This window comes from Marmota marmota, unplaced genomic scaffold (assembly GCF_001458135.2).
Source record: "Marmota marmota marmota unplaced genomic scaffold, marMar, whole genome shotgun sequence".
Lineage (NCBI taxonomy): Eukaryota > Metazoa > Chordata > Mammalia > Rodentia > Sciuridae > Marmota > Marmota marmota.
Genome location: NW_026000108.1, coordinates 46,138,736 through 46,145,276, shown reverse-complemented (window position 1 = coordinate 46,145,276; position 6,541 = coordinate 46,138,736). Strand labels below are relative to the sequence as shown.

Sequence of the window (6,541 nt, the reverse complement as noted above, 5' to 3'; positions counted from 1 at the left end):
TAGTTTTATCACTTTTTTCAATGTTTTTTTTTTTGTTTCAATTTCGTTGATTTCAGCTCTGATTTTAATTATTTCTTGCCTTCTACTACATTTGCTGTTGTTTTGCTCTTCCTTTTTTAGGGTTTTGAGATGAAATGTGAGTTCATTTATTTGTTGGTTTTTTCTTTTTTTGAGGAATAAACTCCAGGAAATGAATTTCCCTCTTAAAACTGCTTTCATTGTGTCCCATAGATTCCGATATGTTGTGTCTGTATTTTCACTTATCTCCAAGAATTTTTGGTTTCCTCCTTTATGTCTTCTGTAACCCATTGATCATTCAGTAACATATTGTTCATTTTCCAGGTGATGCAGGATTTTTCCTTCCTTCTTTTATCATTGATTTCCAGTTTCATTCCATTATGATCAGATAAGATGCATGGTATTATCTCCACACCTTTATATTTACTAAGAGTTGCCCTATGGCATAAAATATGGTCTATCTTTGAGAAGGATCCATGTGCTGCTGAGAATAATGTGTATCCACTTGATGATGGTTGATATATTCTATGTATGTCGGTTAAGTCTAGGTTATTGATTGTGTTATTGAGTTCTATAGTTTCTTTATTCAGCTTTTGTCTGGAGGATCTGTCCAATGGAGAGAGCGGTGTGTTAAAGTCACCCATAATTATTGTGTTGTGGTCTATTTGACTCTTGAACTTGAGGAGAGTTTGTTTTATGAACGTTGCAGCACCATTGTTTGGTGCATACCTATTGATAATTGTTATGTCTGGTTGGTGGATGGTTCCTTTTAACAGTATATAGTGTCCTTCTTTATCCCTTTTGATTAACTTAGGTTTGAAGTTGATTTTATTCTATATGAGTATGGCCACTCCTGCTTGCTTCCGAGGACCATGTGAGTGGTATGATTTTCCCAACCTTTCCCCTTCAGCCTGTGTATGTCTTTTCCTGTCAGATGAGTCTCCTAAAGGCAGCATATTGTTGGATTTGTTTTTGTTAATCCAGGTTACTAGCCTATGTCTCTTGATTGGTGAATTTAAGCCATTAACGTTTAAGGTTACTATTGATATATGGTTTGTACTTCCCATCATGCTTGTTTATTTATTTATTTTAATATGGCTAGTTTTTCCTTTTTGGTTATTTTTTTCCCCTTCCCTTTACTGAGTTATCTCCCACTGTTATTTTTGGGCACTATTTTTCAATTCCTCTTCTTGTAGTGTTTTGCTCAAAATGGCTTGCAGTGCTGGTTTTCTGGCTGTGAATTCTTTTAACTTTTGTTTATTGTGAAATATTTTAATTTCATTGTCAAATCTGAAGCTTAATTTTGCTGGATACAGTATTCTTGGTTGAAATCCATTATTTTTCAGCATTTGAAATACGTTGTTCCAGGATCTTCTCGCTTTCAACATCTGTGATGAAAAATCAGCTGTTAGCCTAATTGGTTTACCCCTGAATGTAATCTGCCTACTTTCTCTTGTAGCTTTTAATATTCTCCCCTTGTTCTGTATGTTGGATATCTTCATAATTATGTGTCTTGGAGTTGGTCTATTACGGTTTTGAATGTTTGGGGTCCTGTAGGCTTCCAGGATTTGGCAATCCATTCCATCTTTCATATCTGGGAAAAAATATGGAATGCTTCACGAATTTGCGTGTCATCCTTGCGCAGGGGCCATGCTAATCTTCTCTGTATCGTTCCAATTTTAGTATATGTGCTGATGAAGCGAGCACAAAGGAATACTCTTAATAAGCAACTAGGTGGGGAGAAGGAAATCAAAACTGGAGGTTTTTGAGGTTTAGTAGAGAAAAAGTTACAAAGTAGATTCAATAAAACTTGAGGGAAGAACAACATGACCAGATTCTGTAACTACTAAAGAAAAGATAAATCAACATTTTTTGAAAAACAGCTGATTTTATATATTTTTTATTTATATAGCATGGATTTTCAGTCTTCAGTAAAATCTCTTGCATAAAATTATTTTGGCAGTTATATAGGAAAACAGCTAAATTCTACTTGTCAATGTTATTTTAAGAGTGGGCAGTGAAAGGAAATTATCAATGTATTGAGTTATTCAAGTGCACATATGAGAACCACCCTCTATCCTTACTATTCATTCAAATTTTGGGTTTCATAACCATTGGACTGGAATTTTCATTTGTTATCCTGATTTTAACAAGCAGGGAGGTCCAAGTTAATACCTGGGTTATAGACTGTGAGAAAGTACTTCTTGACAAACATATTATGAATTTTCTTTCTGTGCCCAAACAAGTTATCCTATATTAAGGGGCTTATAATAATACACATTTATTATCTATAGGTCAGAAATCTCACAGATAAAACCAAGGAATTATTAGGGTTATGATCTTCTCTGGAGGCTCCTGTGGAATCTGTTTCCTTTCCTTTCCCAGCTTCTAGATGCCAACTGAATATGTTTGCCCTCATCTAATGTTTTCAAAGCCAGCAATAGTGAATAGAAACCATTTCACATCTCAGTTTTTCACCCCCTTTCCATAGTTGGGATTATAGCTGTTTATAGCTGGGAAAAGTTCTCAGCTTTTAAGGGTGCATAATCTCCCTTCTCAAGATCCTTATACTTGGTCTCTTCTGCAAAGCCTCTTTTGCCATATAAATCAACACAATCACATGTTTTAGAGAATAGAATGGGGAAGAACCTGGGAAGAACCTATCACATGTACAAAAGCTAAAAATATAGAGAAGGAGGGTGTTAGTTTTCTTAATGGGGGTATTAGGTATCCACCAAAAGCTCATGTGTGAGACAATGCAAGAAAGTTTAGAGCTGAAATGATTGGGTTGAGAGCCTTAATCCAATCAGTGAACTAATACCCTGATAGGGATTAACTGAGTGGTAACTATGGTAAATTGGAAGGAAGAAAGTACATCAGGAGGATGAAGTTATCAACTCTTTAATATCCATTTGATAGAAAAACTAACATTTCCAATCAGTAGATGCAGGTAGGGTTTGGCTGGAGGAGGTGGGGCACTGGGTGGGGCCTTTGGAGTATGTATTTTGTGGACTGAGCTTAGTCTTTTTCTGCTTCTTGGTGGCCATTTCCTGAGCCTCTATCCTCCATCTTACACTTCCACCATGATGTTCTGCTTCATTTTAGGCCCAGAGCAATGGAGTCATGTATCTATTGACTGAGACCTCTGAAATTGTGAACCCTAAAATAAACACTTTCCCCTCTAATTTTTGTTGTCAGATCTTTTGGACACGGCAGTGCAGAAGCTGACTAAAACAGATTGCAATACATAATTCAGTATTATTTATTAAATCAAGCAGAACATTAGCATTTATTTTTAGTAATACTTCAAAACCTTAAGTATAAAACAATAACTATTACTCTGTTGATGACGATATGTTAACAGCAAACACATTAAAGTCTGTTTTCTCAACTGTCAAGAAATGCTGCACTTCCCTCTGCTCCAGCCACCACTGTTGTTTTAATGCACATTCCCATGAAGAAACAGAAGAAGGATTCTGAGGGTTTCCCTCTCTTGCTTGCGGAGCTGAAACAGGTGTACACACTCAGTGTAATGAATTACAGCCTCATATGCTGTTTCCCATGGAGGTGTTTTTACAAGTGGTGACTAGGTGCTAAAACACTATTCATATTGCACTTTAAGTTCTAGGTAAAATACTTTTATGTGGTTTTGCTTGCCTAGGGGCATACTACACTTTCCAGGAGAAAATGTGCTATACTTTCTTCATAACTGTATTACAAACACACACAACGCTTGTTGTCAGCTAACAATAGTTGATGTTTATAATCCACTATTGAGTGCACATAATAGCAATCAGTGGGGTACTGGGAATAACCCTTGATTAGGAGAAAAGTACTCTGAGTTCCAGCTGTACCACTGAATAGCTGGGGAAAGGAACGAACTAGATGATTTCCTTCTGGTTGGGATATTCTATGCCTTTATTTAATTTCTTTAGTAGTAGATATCAGAGGCAGCTTGTAACTCCATTCCGCAGTGAAAGCCTCATAAAAGCCGCTGTTGTAAACTGGTCTGTTTTCAAGATGATTGTTAGGCTGAAATTTCTCAATAGATCACTTTTTATCACTTCTGTCTTCTTAATACCACTATCTACAAGATCTTCTTAATACCACCATCTACAGAGAGCAATGCCCTGTAAATTAGAAAGAAGAAAGTACATCAGGAGGATGAAGTTAGCAACTTTTAAATATTCATTTGGTAGAACAACTAACATTTCCAATCAGTAGATGCAATGGGTGGACAATGAGAAGTTTTAGGTTAACTCTGATGAGAGCTGTTTCAGTGAAGGGAACAGGGTGGTTTTAAAAGAATGACAAGAGTGGGATTGGAGACTGTGTGGAGAACACATCCAGGGGAATTTTATATCAAGGGAGTAGCAAATTGCAGTTGAAATGAGGTTAGGATATTTCTTTTTGAATGGGAGGAACAATAGCATGCCTATGTGCAGATGAAAATAATTCAATTGAGAAGAGAAACTGACAATTCTGGAGAGAAAGGAGAAAATTGCTCGAGTGGGGTGTATTTGAGCAGGTGACTGGGATGTGAACTAAGCACAAATGAGGGATTGACTTAAATTAGGAGCACAGAGCACAGATTTGGAGCAGCACTATGCTGCAGAAGAATAACATGAGTTATACAAGGAATCTAAATGTTCCCAGTATTCACATTTGAAAAAGTAAAATAAACAGATGAATTAGTTTCTCGTGTGATTTCCTAATCAATATATAAAATATTATAATTTCAACATGCAATGGCATAAAATCATCACTGATTTTACATTCTTTCTTTTTTTGTCTAAACTTTAAAATCCTCACGATTTTATATTTACAGTTCGTTTTAATGGGAATCATTAAATTCTCATCAGAAATACTTGATGGGTATTTCTATTAAAACAATGGTACTGTTCAGAAGCAGATTTATATACCCTTGCATTCCAAACATACTTAAAATTTGTCAGTAAAAGAGTTGAGAATTTATTTCAAAGTTAAATATATATATATTAATTAAAACTTTTTGGATAGGCAGCTCTGTAGTTTCAGGCAGGATGATAGGAGAATGCTTGTAGATGTGGTGAGTAGAGCAGCTTGTGGGAATTCTTTCAGTTATCACAGTTTTCTTAGTATAGTGCAAAGCAACATCACCAGCTTTCATTTATTTTAGGTTGAACGTCTTAGTCCAGGTCACATCAGGAAATAGATTCTAACACAGATGGTTCAAGAGCATTATTAATGTGGGGAAAGGGTTAGGAAGTCACAAAGGAAACGAGCAACAGCAGAAAGCGATTTCTCTTCTTGGCATGGGAAGGAGAAAAGGGGAAGAGCTGCCCTCTGAAGCTGTGGATTTGGAAGGATGCTCAAACCGGCAGAACCATAGTCCACAGCAGGCAGGAGGCAGAAGAAACTATTGGGGACCTCTTTCTTCTGCTTTTTGATGTCCTGCCAAAGACTCCCAAGGGCAAACTCTGGGAAGCCAAGCACCCCAGATGATGTATTTATGGAGGTCAATTCCCAGAAGGTGGAGCAGCAAAGAAGAGAGTAAAACATGGGTCTTGGGTGGAGTCAAATGGAGACTCCAGGACTTTTATAGGAAAATTCATTTGAGGAGAAAGAAATGAAATGGTGAACATTATCTAGGCAAATGACAGAACAAATGAACTAGAAAAATATAAGACTATATCAGTGTCTAAATATTTCTCTTCCTTTCAGCAAATAAGTATTAAGTGACTATAACACTGCACACTGTGTGTGCAGTTTTATTTGATCTGGAATAGATTGATGTAAAAGACAAAGTTCTTCATTCTCCCAGGGGTAGGCACAGGCAGGAAATGACTAAATAGACAAATGAAAGATAACCTTAGAGAGTAGTAAGTTCTGTTTCAAGAATTATGGTATCTGAGAGAAGACTGGGACTATACCGACCAGGATAGTCAGAGGGGACACCATTTCAAGAATTCTATTTGAAATTGTCTCTGAGTGATGAGAAGAAAGCATCCGTGTGATGATCTGGGGAAGAATATTCCTAATACATTAAGTGCAAAGGCCCAGGGGCAGGAAGTCTTTGATGTCTTAGGAGGAAAGAAATAAGGACAGTGTTGCTAGATGGTACTGAAGTAGGAGAAGCGCCTTGCAAGATGAGATTGGGGAGGTGGGCTGGCACGGCATGTAAAGATGCTTTCATCTATGTGCATGCCATGGAAGGGTTAGCAAAAAAGTAGTGTGAACTGACTTTTCAGAAATATTACTCTGGAAGCTATGTGAAAAATAGCCCATAGCAAAGCAAAAATAGAAGCAAGGGGACCAGCGAGAGGCTGCTGTAGGGAAAAGGGATGAAAGTGTCTTGAACAAGAGTGAAGCTGAGATAGCCAGACATTGTTAAGTTTGACATATATTTTTAGGTAGAGTTGTTAGGACTTCCGGGCCTTTCTTCCTTCCTTCCCTCCCTCACTGTCTATCATTTTCCTTCCTTCCACAAATTCCAAATGGCCCAGTGCTAGAACTGGTGATCTGAGATAATTCTGGTTAATGT

General features: G+C 37.2%; 1 non-coding gene across 1 annotated transcript; it reads right to left on the bottom strand.

Annotated features, from left to right (window-relative positions):
* Window positions 1-1,618: 1,618 nt before the first annotated feature.
* On the bottom strand, window positions 1,619-1,725 carry LOC125610993. The gene has a single exon (XR_007341107.1). It is a non-coding gene; the product is annotated as a U6 spliceosomal RNA (small nuclear RNA).
* Window positions 1,726-6,541: the final 4,816 nt, after the last annotated feature.